At 45.3% G+C, this 13,473-nt stretch overlaps 1 protein-coding gene across 1 annotated transcript in view; it reads right to left on the reverse strand.

Annotated features, from left to right (window-relative positions):
• RNF144A (ring finger protein 144A) overlaps positions 1-13,473 on the reverse strand; it is a 133,166-nt gene that overhangs the window by 90,688 nt on the left and 29,005 nt on the right. Inside the window, exon 2 of the mRNA XM_040224911.1 lies at positions 8,056-8,235. The gene's annotated coding sequence lies outside the window, so the exon portion shown is untranslated. The remainder of the gene's footprint in view (positions 1-8,055; positions 8,236-13,473) is intronic.

Consider the following 13,473-nt stretch of genomic DNA (forward strand, 5'->3'; position numbering starts at 1 on the left):
AGAGTCGAACACGACTGAAGTGACTTAGCAGGATGCTAACAAATCCTGATGGTTGGAGACCAGCCACAGCAGGGGGTCTAATCCAGCCATGCAGGGTCCAGCCCGAGGGGCCCTAATTACTGCCTTCCGCCCTCTGTCCCTCCCTTCTCTCCACTCAAGACACCTCCCTTCAGCCGTGAAGGGACCTAGTACTCAGCACCTCTTTCTCACAGTCTCAGTTCTGCTCCATCCTGCACTTAAGTTTTGGGAACTGGCATCCCACACCTGCTGTCTAACCTGCATCAAAGGAAAACGTCAGAGCAGAAAACCTACCCACGGCTCCTCCTCCATCCCTCTGGGACCTTGCACACAGTAGATGCTCATCAGCTGTCTGCTGCCCGGATGTCCGGAGAAACTCACAGCATCCTGGCACTCGCCTGTCTCTGACCAGAGGTCCTCGCTGCCGCTGGGCCCTGGGACATGCAGACAGTGAGGATGCTTAGCAGACTTACCAGCAAATGCTGACTTGACAGCACAGCCTAGACAACAGCACGTGCAGCTCTCAAGACAAAGAGAGCCAGAACAATAACAGCGAAAGCCCAAGAAACTGCAATGGAGACGAACGTCGAAAACGTGACACCGTTACCATTTCTTTTACCAAGACCCCCAGCCCCGGGATCTCAGAGGAGCATCTTTACGTGTCTCTATTTCTAAAAATACTGCTGGCCTAACTGCCTCAGCCACTCTGAAACCACGAGAACTAAAGCCGGGTATTGATATTTTCGATTCTAGTTAGTGTTTTAGCGACCTTTGCCTTAAAGCTTCACCAGCCAAGACTGAGCCCCGTGTCCCAGCTGCAGCTCTCGGAATGCCGGCCGTTCCCAAGGCCGCGTTAAGGCCAAGGCTCAGCTAAACTTTCTTTACAGAAGATTTCTTTTCTTATCGATGACATTCTTCAATTGGGGGCAGGGGGAGGGGGATAGGAAAGGAAAAAACTCTTGTTTCAGATTTAGCTACTTCAATCACAGAAGCGAGACCTGGGAGTGGTTTATATCCTCTGAAGGCTGTTTCTCTTTATAAGTCCTAAACATTTAAAATAGCTTTGCCTGTGCTGGAATGTCATTTTCTGGTATTTGGGCTTCTTCTACACGAATCTTTTTGTGACGATGAAGCCATTTCAGTTCTTGGAATTTGCTGGAGACTGATTCCCGAACATAGCGTCCTGGGAGGTGGGAGTGGGCCGATGCAGGGAGAAAGCACAAGTCCACTCTGCTTCACAATGCGTTCTTTCCCAGGGTACGTTCACGTTCCCCTCATACCTGGGGAGACTGTGTACGAACCAGTCAGGGTACTGCAGAGAAAGCTGCAATAACCCTAAACCATTGTAGCTGAGGTCAAAACGCACACACACACTCACACACACACTCATTAAGTACCCAAGGCCTGTGAAGAAATGGGGGGCCGTGCTTGAAATGTCACTCATCACACTTCCTGTTTCCTTGCAGTGCTTATGAGTGGGCTGGAGACCTCCCTCAGCCTCAGCAAAAAAAATGTGTCAGTGAGAAATTAGCAACAGATTCCCAGGATTACTGGAGAAACACTGGTAATGTCAGTACGTGGTACATGGTCAGGGATTCAACAGGGATTCTCAAGCAGGCCCTTTGAGAGTGCAGGCGACAAGGCTGGCCTAATGGTTAGGACTCCACGCTCTCACTGAGGCTTCAATCCCTGGTCGGGGAACAAACATGCTGCTTGCCAAAAAAATTAAAAAATAAAGTGCAGGTGGTGAAAAGGCAAGGCAAGCTGATGAGGACTTGAGGCTGTCGGGTAGGGAATGTTGGAATTTAGCTTCCCTAAACTGCCCCAACAACATAAGAGATGAATACACACATGGACGTCACCAGATTGCCAAATTCAGATTGATTATATTCTTTGCAGCCGAAGATGGAGAAGTTCTATACAGTCAGCAAAAACAAGACTGGGAGTTGACTGTGGTTCAGATCATGAACTCCTTACTGCAAAATTTAGACTTAAAATGAAGAAAGTAGGGAAAACCAATAGATCAATCATGAGTGTGAGTGAAAAGTCACTCAGTCGTGTCTGACTCTCTGCGACCCCATGGACTACACAGTCCGTGGAATTCTCTGGGTCAGAACAGTAGAGTAGGTAGCCTTTCCCTTCTTCAGGGGATCTTCCCAACCCAGGGATCAAACCCAGGTCTCCCGCATTGCATCTTTACCAGCTGAGCCACAAGGGAAGCCCATGATATGACCTAAATCAAATCCCTTATGATTATACAGTGGAAGTGACAAATAGGTTCAAGGAATTAGATTTGATAGAGTGCCTGAAGAACTAGGGACACAGGTACATAACATTGTACAGGAGGTGGTGATCAAAACCATCCCCATGAAAAAGAGATGCAAAAAAGCAAAACGGATGTCTGAGGAGACCTCAAAAATAGCTGAGAAAAGAAGAGAAGCAAAAGGCAAAGGAGAAAAGGAAAGCTGTATCCATCTCCATGCAGAGTTCCAAAGAATAGCAAGGAGAGATAAGAAAACTTTTGTAAGTGATTGATGCAAAGAAACAGAGGAAAACAATAAAAAGGGAAAGACTCGAGATCTCTTCAAGAAAATTAGATATCAAAGGAACATTTCATGCAAAGATGGGCACAACAAAAGACAGAAATGGTATGGACCTAATAGAAGCAGAAGATATTAAGAACAGGTGGCAAGAATACACAGAAGAACTGTACAAAAAAGATCTTCACGACCCAGATAATCACAATGGTGTGATCACTCACCTAGAGCCAGACATCCTGGATAAGAAATCAAGTGGGCCTTAGGAAGCATCACTATGAACAAAGCTAGTGGAGGTGATGGAATTCCAACCGAGCTATTTCAAATCCTAAAAAAAGATGCTGCGAAAGTGCTGCACTCAAAATGTCAGCAAATTTGGAAAACTCAGCAGTGGCCACAGGACTGGAAAAGGTCAGTTTTCATTCCAATCCCAAAGAAAAGCAATGCCAAAGAATGCTCAAACTACCGCACAATTGCACTAATCTCACATGCTAGCAAAATAATCCTCAAAATTTTCCCAGACAGGCTTCAGCAGTACATGAACTGAGAGCTTCTAGATGTTCAAGCTGGATTGAGAAAAGGCAGAGGAACCAGAGATCAAATTGCCAACATCTGTTGGGTTATAGAAAAACTAAGAGAGTTCCAGAAAATCATCTACTTCTGCTTTATTGACTATGTTAAAGGCTTTGACTGTGTGGATCACAACAAACTGGAAAAATCTTAAAGAGATGGGAATACCAGGTATTCCTGAGAAATCTGTATGCAGGTCAAGAAGCAACAGTTAGAACTGGACATGGAACAACGGATTAGTTCCAAATTGGGAAAGAAGTACATCAAGGCTGGATATTGTCACCCTGCTCATTTAACATTCCAAATTGGTAACAAAGGACATCAAGGCTGGATATTGTCACCCTGCTCATTTAACATATACATAGAGTACATCATGGGAAATGCTGGGCTGGATAAAGTACAAGCTGGAATCAAGATTGCTGGGAGAAATATCAATAACCTCAGATATGCAAATGACACCACCCTTATGGCAAAATTAAAGGGCCTCTTGATGAAAGTGAAAGAGGAGAGTGAAAAAGCTGGCTTAAAACTCAACATTCAAAAAACGAAGATCATGACGTGCAGTCCCATCACTTCACAGCAAATAGATGGAAAAAGAATGGAAACAGTGAGAGACTTTATTTTCTTAGTCTCCAAAATCACTAGATGGTGACTGCAGCCATGAAATTAAAAGACACTTGCTCTCTGGAAGAAAAGTTATGACCAACCTAGACAGCATATTAAAAAGCAGAGACATTACTTTGCTGACAAAGGTTTGTCTAGTCAAAGCTATGGTTTTTCTAGTAGTCGTATATGGATGTGAGAGTTGGACCATAAAGAAAGCTAAGCGCCGAATAATTGATGCTTTTGAACTGTAGTGTTGGAGATGACTCTTGAGAGTCCCTTGTACTACAAAGAGATCCAACCAGTCCATCCTAAAGGAAATCAGTCCTGAGTATTCACTGGAAGGACTAATGCTGAAACTGAAGCTCCAATACTTGATGCGAAGAACTGGCTCACTGGAAAAGACCTTGATGCTGAGAAAGACTGAGGGCGGGAGGAGAAGGGGACGACAGAGGATGAGATGGTTGGATGGCATCACTGACTTGATGGACAAGAGTTTGAGCAACTCAGGAAGTTGGTGACGGACAGGGAAGCCTGGTGTGTTGCCGTCCATGAGGTCACAGAATCAGACACGATTGAGCGACTGAATGGAACTGAAAGTGCCCCATATTCCCAGGTCCAGGCACACTGACAGCCCACTGCTCCTGTCTTCCCAGCCAAGCCCTCCAGTGTCCTGGTACAGACAGCACTGGCCCTTCCCCTGCCCCTCCAGGCCACCCATCACCCAGCCTGACCTCCTCCTCACAACCTACGTGCTCTCTCAAGGAGGTTACACAGTAACCTCCCAGTGACCTGGGTCATCTCTCTCCCGCAGACACTGTTGTTCAGGCAGTCCTTTCATTCTGCCCCTCTGCTCAGCCAAACAATACTTTTTTTTTTTTAATTTTTATTGGAGTATCGTTAATTTACAGTATTGTATAAGTTTCAGGTGCACAGTAAAATGAATCAGTTATATATATATATCCATTCTTTTTCAGAGTCCTTTCACATATAGCTTATTAGAAAATACTGAGTAGAGTTCCCTTTGCTATACTGCAGGCCTTTGTTCATTATCTGTTTTATATATAGTAGTGCGTATAAACCTAAAAATTATCATACTAAGTGGAGTGAGTCACACAAAGACAAATAACAAATGATATCACTTATATGTGGGATCTAATTTTAAAATGATACAAATGAACCTTTTTACAAAAGAGAAACAGACTCACAGATCTTGATATTTCAAGTCTTGAGCTACTGTGTGCTTAGTTGCTCAGTCGTGTCTGACTCTTTGCAACCCCATGGACTGTAGCCTGCCAGGCTTCTCTGTCCATGGGATTCTCCAGGCAAGAACACTGGAGTCAGCTGCCATAAGCTCCTCCAGGGGATCTTCCCAAACCAGGGCTCGAACCCAGGTCTTCCTCATTGCAGGAGGATTCTTTACCGTCTGAGCCACCAGGGAAGCCCAAGAATACGGAGCGGGTAGCCTATCCCTTCTCCAGGGGATCTTCCCGACCCAGGAATCAAACTGGGGTCTCCTGCATTGCAGGTAGATTCTCTACCAACTCAGCTACCAGGGAAGCTACTGTGCATGCTTTCAAGTCCCCAGCTGAACTGTAAGATAAACACACAATCACACGGATGGGGGTCTTTCCATCTGTGGCCATGAGCTCCAGGTGGATTCACACCAGGGGATCATGCCGCATCTGCCTCTCCCTGGAGGTCTCCTCACTCTTTCTCTTTTCCCCCAAACTAATAAGACCTCTTGCACCATGGAAGTCTCGACTGAAGACTTCACTTCCAATTTCACAGAGAAAGTAGAAGCAATCGCAAGAAAATGTCTCTTCTGAGCGCCACACGTGTCTGCCATGTAGTCCATCCCCACCAGTAGCTATCTGTGTTCTTCTCTAAACAACCCCACCTGCACACAAACACACCTCCTTCACCTACTCAAGACACAGTCCCAGCAACCCTCTGTCCTATATTAACATTTTTTCCTCTCTACTAGACCATCCCCACGGATGTATAAATACAGCTAATGCATCTTAACTAAAAACAAATTCTCTCAGCCTGACTTGCCCCACCAGATACCACACCATATTCTGCTCCCCTTGGCAGCAAACCTCCTCCAAACTGTTGCCAACAATCTCTGTCTCAGATTCTTCCTTCCAGCTTTCCCTCCAAACCCACTCTCCTTGGCCTTGGTTGCCATAGCCACCAGACCCACATGACATTTTGCTCTTTTTACTGAAGCCACCAATGGCCCACAAGGTACTGGTTTCAAGAGTCAGTTCCCCGTCTCCACCTCACTTGGCCCGTCCACACCCTGGGCACAGCTCATCATTCCCTCCTTCTGAAATGATTGCATATGGCTTTCAGGAAGACTCACCCCTGGATTTCCCCCATCTGCCTGGGGGTTGCTTCTTGGTGCTCCGAAAGCTGCAAAGTCCCAGGACCCAATCTTGAAAACTCTTCTATCCCCAAGATCTCATCTGACCTTATTCCTTTAATAACCACAGACCAAAGACCTCCATTTTATCTCCAGCTCAGACCACCATCTTCAACTACCAGCTCGGGATATACCTGTCACAGCCTCTCCATTTGGGGGTCTTATAATCTCAAACACAATCTGTTCAAAACCGAACCCCTTGTGGCACCACACCTTTGCCACCACCCTGGCGGAATTCCCCATCTCAGTTTGTGACAACTCTCCAGTTATGCAAGCTAAAATTTTTGCTATCATGATGGACTTTCCCTTCTTCTCAAGCCTTACATCCATTCTGCCAGGACACCTTAAGGGCTCTTTCTTCAAAATATATCCAGAATGTGACCACTTCCTGCTTTTCACGACTACCAATGGAGAAGGCCACTGAATTATCTCTTGCTGAAATTACTACAATGGATTTCTCTAATGACCTCTAAGTGGTCTCCTGGTCTTCCCTTATCCTTTAACATCAGTGCCAGATTAAAACAGATCCTGTCCCTTCTCTGCTTAAACCCCTGCACTGATTTTCAAACCTAGAATTCCTCCAATGGTCCACGATGCTAAAACATGGTCAGTTCTCCACTGTCTCCTGACCACCCCGTACCACCTGACTCACAGCTCTTGGCTGGTTCCCTGCCAGCGCCCCTGCCTCGGTGTTCCTGGACTCTGGGCCTTCACACACATGTCTTCTTCTAACTCCAATTCTCTTGTCCCAGGCGCTAACTGGCTAATTCCCAGTTCAGTTCAGTCACTCAGTCACGTCCGAGTCTTTGCAACCCCATGGACTATACCATGCCAAGCCTCCCTGCCCATCACCAACTCTTGGATTTTACTCAAACTCATGCCCAATGAGCCAGTGATGCCATCCAACCATCTCATCCTCTGTCATCCCCTTCTCCTCTCACCTTCAATCTTTCCCAGCATCAAGCTCTTTTCAAATGAATCAGTCCTTTGCATCAGATGGCCTAAGTATTGGAGTTTCAGCTTCAACATCAGTCCTTTCAATGAACATTCAGGACTGATCTCCTTTAGGATGGACTGGTTGGGTCTCCTTGCAGTCCAAGGGACTCTCAAGAGTCTTCTCCAACACCACAGTTCAAAAGGATCAATTCTTCGCCGCTCAGCTTTCTTTATAGTCCAACTCTCACATCCATACACGACCACTGGAAAAACCATAGCCTTGACTAGATGGACCCTTGTTGGCAAAGTCCCATGGTTCCTTAAATCCCTGTTCAAATGTCAGCTTTTTAACAAGGCCTCCTAGAGCACTCCATTTAAAACTCCACCCCTCTGGAGCTGGTAGCTTTTTATTTTCTCCACGACACTTACGCCTGAGAATGAGACATAAAATTCACTCCCTCACATGGTGGAGCAGACACGGTCTGTCTCTCGGTGCCTGTCCCCACCCTCACCTTCCACTCACATCCTGCCATCCTAGAATTTCCATGAAAGCAGAAGGGTTGGAGCAGCACCGGGCACAATGCAAGTGGCTCAATCCATCTCTTCTAGGTGAATCCATGAATCATGGAAACCCAGGAGACACCACTTTGATCTTCTAAACCTGTTCCCCAGTCTACAAAACCAGACTGGCAATATCAACCTCATGAGGTTGTTAAAAGCAGTAAACGAGGACCTGGGTGGAAATCTTCATAAAATATTAATGACTATAATCACTTAGCATAATATGCTAAGGACCAGCCTCAAAATTCATTAAGGGGAAGCAAACTAGGCAACAGCTTACATGGTGTGGTTTAAGAAGTTTAGAAAAACTCATTCAGGGTCTTTCCCAACAACTGCCTGAGATTCCATCTAAAAGACATAAATGAAGGTTTTCAAGCTTTCCTTTTCCAAATTCAAAGTTACCTCTGAAACGTCCTGATGGGAGGAGAGGAATGGTCTTCCGGCCAAACTCCAGGGTCCCCAGAGGCTCAGCTGGCTCGCCCTCTCATGGCAGGATGCCCTCCTGGAGAAGGGGGAGGAGGTCTCTGGCCCTGAAGACCTGGGGGATGGGGAGAACACCAGACTCCGCCGAATGCCGACCACCTGGGGACAGGAGAAGGGTGCAGGAGCTTAGTGAGCAAGTCTGGGCGGGGGTGGCAAACATCAGCATGCCCACTCAGCACCCTCCTGGCATCAGCCTTTCCAATCTCCAACCCAAGAGGGAAAGCCTGTGAAATAACCACTAAAGTCTAGGCAGATTAATCTGTGAAAGTATTACAGTTCACTGGAAGAGGGGCTGAGGCTTATGGGGTAAGTAACCAAACTCCACCAGGAGGTTAGCAGATACATTTACCAACACAAACAATTTTCAGATGAAAAAGTGTCCCTGGTCTTCCTTTCCGCCCCCTCCTTTCCCAATCACACCCATACAGGTTTGCCCCAACTGGACTCCTACGGGGAGAGGTTTAGGTCCATAGAATAGCAACATACAGCAAGATTGCATGAACTGCAGTCCCCAGTGTGACTACTAAGGAGATAACTGAAAAATGAATAAAGAATGGACTACAGAATTTAAAAGGCAGATTAGAAACTAACACTAAAGAAGGCAAAACAGAGGAATAAAGGAACACAAATGACACAGATCCGTAGGGAAAAACAGCAAAACGGCAGGCATAAATTCTATCTCCTCATTAATTACACTAAACAGTCTAAACACTCCAATCAAATGGCAGAAATGGGTGCAATGGATATAGAATATATGCTGTCGAAGGAGACCCATTTCAGAAGAGCATCAAAGAGTAAAACACTTATAAATTCCACAAGCTATACGATATTTATATGTTGAAAATTACCAAAACATCATTACAGGAAATTAAAAACTAAGTAAATAGACATCCTGTGCTCAAGGATTAAAGACAATATCATTAAGACAGCAATACTTCCCAAATTGATCTTCGGGTTCAATGCAATCTCTGTTAACATCTCAGCTTTCTTTTTTACAAAAATTGACAAGTTGTTCCTAAAATTCTTACAGAAATCCAAGACACATAGAGACAAAACAATCATAAAAAGGAAAAGCAAAGTTGGAGAATTCACATTTACTGATGTCAAAAAAAAAAAAAAAAGCTACCATAATCAAGATAGTGCAATAGTTGTATAAGGACACACAGAAAAGGAAAATGGCTTAGAATTGACATTAAGAATAAACCCACATATTGATGTTTAACTGATTTTTGACAAGAGTGCCATGACAATCCAGAGAGTAAATGATAGCTTCTCAAAAAATAGTACTGACATTCAAAAAATGAGTTTCTACACAGACGTTATACCTTCCACAAAAATTAACTCAAAATGGATTATAGACCTAAATGTAAGAACAGAAAATTACAAAACTCCTGGAAGAAATCATAGCAGTAAATCTTTGTAATCTTTACACACTAGTTTCTTAGATATATCTCCAAAAGTACACACAACAAAAGAAAAAGAGGTAAGTTGGAACTCAATCAAAATTTTAAAATTTTGTGCACTACTGACAACCATCAATAAAGTAAAATCAACCCACAGAAGGGGAGAAAATATACACAAATCCATCTATCTGATATAGACGTTATACATATCTGATAGAGATGTTGTATCCAAATTATATAATGAACACATTCAAATCAACAATAAAAAGAGAAATAACCCAAATAAATAATGGGCAAAAGATGTAAATAGACATTTCTCCAAAAAAAAGTTATCCAAATGGCCAACAAGCACATTTAAAAAATGCTCAACATAATTATTCAGCTTAGGAAAGGCAAATCAAATGAGATATCACGTCATATCCACTAGGATGACTAGAATCAAAGACAGAAGACAACAAGTGTAGGCGCAAACGTGGAGAATTCTGAACCCTTACATTACACGTTGCTACTGGGAAAGTAGTGTTACAGCTACTTTGAGAAATTGGCAGTTCCTCAAAGTGTCAAACACAGTGTCACATATAACCCAGCAATTTCACACCTAGGTATGCACCCAAGAGGATGGAAAACAAACGTCCACACAAACACCTGTATGTGAATGTTCACAGCAGCATCACTCAAAAGTCACTAAGTGGAAACCAGCCACGAGGGAATGTCGTTTGCCCACACATGGAGCTGTGCTACAATAAGGAGGAACTATGTGCACATCCCAGGTGGCTCAGCGGTAAAGAATCTGCCTACAATGAGGGAGAGCTGGGTTCGATCTCTGGGTCAGGAAGGTCTCCTAGAGAAGGAAATGGTAACCCACTCCAGTGTTCTTGCCCAGGAAATCCCACAGATGGAGGAGCCTGGCAGACTACAGTCCACAGGGTTGCAAAGAGTTGGACACGACTTAGCAACTAAACACACATGAATGCATCAGGCTAAGTAAAAAGAAAAGAAAGTCAAGCAAAAAGGCTACAAAATGCAAGAAAATGTATATATGAAATGTCCAGAACGGGCAAATCCAGAGAGACAGAAAGTAGACTGATGGTCTCCAGCGGCCTGGGGCACGCAAGAGTAAGCAGGGACGGCTGCTGGACTGGGGTTTGAGAGGGAACTGAAACTTCTAGCACTGGAATGGGCGTGACACTTCTACAACTCTGGGAGTATCCTGAAAATCCCAGAATTGTACACTTCAAAATGGTGAATTTTATACTACATGAATTACATCTCCAGGAAACTTCTGTTTAAAAAGAGTAGTAGTGGGCTACATCCAAGGGGTCACAAGAGTCAGACACGACTTAGTGACTAAACCCCCAGCAGACCTGAGATACAACCCAATGGACAGACCCACATCTCCTTGGGAGCCAGCCCTCCCTCCCTGCACTTTTCCTAAGATAACAAGTTTGGCCCACGTGAGGCTGGAGCAAGTGAGTTCTCCCGCAATGCTCCAGACCAGCTCCCGAAGTCTACAGCCTTCGACATGGAGGCTGAGAGTTCTGAGTGACCCTTGCCCCTGGCCTGGTCCCTGCACAGAGCAAGCCCCTTCCCCTGCAGGAAGCTCCTCCTACACCCCAAATCATCAAGGTACCAACTCCAGAAAACATGTCCTGTATTTTGCACCTCCTTTCTCTGCCTTTCAGTTCAGTTCAGTTCAATCGCTCAGTCGTGTCCGACTCTTTGCGACCCCATGAATCTGAACCCTTCAAACAAAAGGTACTACAAAACAGTCTGCTCTACTACCAGTTTTGGCCATTTCCCCCATGTACAAAGAGCCAGTAAATAAAATTATAATCTTCAGCAAGAAAGAATGGCTCGGGCTGAGCTGGTACAGAGACAACAGGCAACCAAGGAGGAGGTTTATGAAGAGAGGCTGCACGCAGGGCTGTCTGCCCAGAGGCTGTGCTGGGGGCCCGGGTGTTTTCAGGCTGTCAGCAGGTTGGAGGGACACCTGCCAACTTTCCAGAGCCCCGCTCAGGGGGCGGCTTTGTGCTGGCATCATCTGGCCCCCACAAACAGGCGTGAGCGCCACGGGGTTTCCCATTTCCTGTGGTAGCTCCTCTTCTACATGGGTCACGGAAGTGGCAGCCACCTCCAGCCTCAGCTCACTCGCCCAGGTATGAACCACGGGCCTCCGCAGAGCTCAGCTTACAAAGTTGCACAGGTTGTGATGGGTTCCCACAAGCCCTGTGAGTTTTCGTGTGCTATGCTGTATGTACAGAAAGAAAAATGAAAGTGAAGTCGCTCAGTCATGTCCAACTCTTTGCGACCCCATGGACTGTAGCCTACCAGGCTCCTCCATCCATCCATGGGATTTTCCAGGTAAGAGTACTGGAGTGGGTTGCCATTTCCTTCTCCAGGGGTATCTTCCCAACCCAGGGATCGAACCCAGGTCTCCCACATTGTAGGCAGACGACTTTACTATCTGAGCCAGGGAAGAACTAGGAATATATGCACTAAGTTGTTAGTAAAAACATGTCTAGTAAATATTCATCAGCTATTAACCTTGTTTTGCAGCAGTCCTTCCTTGCACTGAGATGCTGGGTAGGAATGATCCAAAAAAAATGCTGATAAGATCCTGATCTCAAGGAGATCAGACCCAGTAGGAACCCTGATGCCCCCATATGACTCTCTGGACTCATTAAACATAAAACGCACTACTGTTTGTCACTGGAAGCAAAGACGACAAATTACAGCCTAAGATGAGGCTTCTTGTTTCCTCAGTCTGCGCTCCTCTGGAATCTCAATGCCATTCCAATATAAATGTAATCAATTCACTCCTTTATAGGAACAAAGATGCTACATCAAACAATGAAGGTCTCAACCTGAGGAAGTCAACCTGGCACAGAGATATGCATTGAAAAAATTATTTCACCAACTGTATCACACATGCATGCATGTGAGCTCAGTCACTCAGTTGTGTCTGACTCTTTGCGACCCCAGGGACTGTAGCCCTCCAGGCTTCTCTGTCCATGGGATTCTCCAGGCAAGAATACTAGAGTGGGTTGCCATGCCCTCCTCCAGGGGATCTTCCTGACTCAGGGAATTGAACCCACATCTCCCGCATCACAGGCAGATTCTTTACCCACTGAACCACGTGGGAAGTCCCAGCTGTGTGTACATCAATATATAAATGAGTCCTAGTACTGAGTTATATAGACTTACCTGGTGACTCAGACTGTAAAGAATCTGCCTGCAATGCAAGAGATCCCAGTTCAACCGCTGCGTCAGGAAGATCTCCTGGAGAAGGGAACGTACTCTTGCCTAGAGAATTCCATGGACAGACCACGGGGTTGCAAAGAGTCAGACACGACTGAGCGACTTTCCCTCACTCAGTGAATTATTGTAAGATTATTCCCCGTTAAATTAACTCACCAAACAAAAGACAGCTGGAATCACTAAAATATAAGAAAAAAACTGGTGGTAGGGATATCCACTCAAAACCTTCAGAACTTTGTAACACACACAGACACACACAAACACATCACACATATATGTGTACAATATTTATATATGGGCTTTCCAGGTGGCTCAGTGGCAAAGGATCCACCTGCCAGTGTAGGACATGTGGGTGGGGCTGATCCCTCAGTCAGGAAGATGCCCTGGAGAAGGAAATAGCAACCCAGTCCAGTATTCTTGCCTGGGAAATCCCATAGAGAGAGGAGCCTAGCAAGCTACAGTCCATGGGGTCACAAAGAGTCAGACAGTACCTAGCGACTAAACAGCAATATATATGTATCTATGTATGTGTGTAGATACATACATACACACACACACACACACACACACACACACACAAATATATACTCAGACACATACTGCAGAACTGGGTGCCCTGCTAAAGGAGCACTGTGGTCAGAACCAGAGCAGTAGGGGCCAGACGGAGCACCTGCCC

The sequence above is a fragment of the Oryx dammah genome, unplaced genomic scaffold, assembly GCF_014754425.2.
Source record: "Oryx dammah isolate SB20612 unplaced genomic scaffold, SCBI_Odam_1.1 HiC_scaffold_25, whole genome shotgun sequence".
Taxonomy (NCBI): domain Eukaryota; kingdom Metazoa; phylum Chordata; class Mammalia; order Artiodactyla; family Bovidae; genus Oryx; species Oryx dammah.